This window comes from Cryptomeria japonica, chromosome 4 (genome assembly GCF_030272615.1).
Source record: "Cryptomeria japonica chromosome 4, Sugi_1.0, whole genome shotgun sequence".
NCBI classification, from domain to species: domain Eukaryota; kingdom Viridiplantae; phylum Streptophyta; class Pinopsida; order Cupressales; family Cupressaceae; genus Cryptomeria; species Cryptomeria japonica.
The window spans coordinates 378,404,389-378,406,022 of record NC_081408.1 but is presented as its reverse complement, the minus strand read 5'-3'; positions in this window follow the sequence as shown (position 1 = coordinate 378,406,022).

Sequence of the window (1,634 nt, the reverse complement as noted above, 5' to 3'; positions counted from 1 at the left end):
GTTATGACTTGAAGTTTTGTATTCGGAAAAATGTAATATTTTTGTATAGTATAATGTTCTAGGACATTAGTATTCTGCTCTGATCTAGGTTTTGGTCGAGGGATGAAAAATTCCCCTCCTTTTGTTTAATTTTTTTTTATTGAGTTGCTTCATCTTATGTAATAATAATCCTTTTTAATATATACTAGCAATCGCACCTAGGTGTGCAATGGGTACGTCGAGGATATGTGGAAGGTCAATCATGATTTTTTTTTTGGCATACATTTGTTTAGTAGATGAGATAAATTGGTAGGCCATTTATAAAATGATGCTTGTGCAACAAATGTCTCAATGAAGAGGTGATAACTTCAAATCAACTATGCATCCACTTATAAGGATCCAAACATAACTTAAACTAAATCTATGAATTAGGAAGATAATCAAGATTCATTTGCAATAGACTGATGCATGATAGAGAGATGGATGATGAGAGGGGTATGGAGAGAAGGAGAGGGATATATAAAAAGACAAGAAAATATGGAGAAGTAGAAGAAATATGGAGAGATGGAGACACAAATATATATAGATATAGAGGTCTAGGAAGAGGGGAAGGGGGACGAGATAGAGGGAAAGAGATGGATGGATGAAGAGGAGACATGTCTAGATATAGAGGGATAGAGAGGAAGTCAAAGGTATGAATGAAGATAAAGTGTGAGAGGAATAGGGGGACAAATAGATTGAGGGAGATCTGGAGGGAGATACAAATATAGAGAGAGATAAGGAGATAGGGAGAGATAAAGAGTAAGTGATTGAAATATATAGAGGAAAGGAAGTGATAGATGGTGAGATAGAGAGATATAGAGATAGATATAAGGAGATATAAAGAGAGGGGAGGGGGAGAGGGATGTAGTGAAAAATATAGAGAAGTAGAGAGATAAATAGAGGAGAGAGAATAGTGGAAGATATAGAGGGGGAGAGAGAGATGTGAGAGAAAGAAGAGGCGGAGAGATATAGGTGGAGGGGAAAGAGAGAGAAAATGGGGTAGGGAGAGAGTGAGAGATATGGGTAGAGAGGGAGAAAGAGAATAAGAGCGGGGGGGGAGAAGGAGATATGGGGTAGAGATAGAGATATAAGGAGATAGGAGTAAAAAAATATATAGATAGAAATTGTAATGCCACCCCTATTGTAACCTTAATAACCCAATTTATATTGTGTATTCATGATTTAATATGTTCTTTCTGAGTGTTTACATTCTAAGGTGTACTTACAATTTTATAATTCTATCAAAGGCATGATGTCGTTAGATTGACTGGGTTTCGTATATTGAAGTTTGAATATAAACATGCTTAAAATTTAGAGTAGTTGTGTTAAGGTTATGCTATATCGTGATGTTGGAGATTCTTGTTAGATGAGATTACTTTGGTGTGATTTGTGATTGTGAACTACTTTCCTTCTTTCATAGCCTATGTGTTAGGTTGTTCAATATCTGTAACTATGCTTGTAATTAATGATTGGCATTTGTGTTGAATGTCATATAGATGATAATTGATTTAATGATGAGATGTTACAATCAATTTCTAGATATGCTAAATTTTGATGCTCAATTATGGCGAGAATGTTATAATGTCCACTCAAGATGTTTTAGAGATATAAGG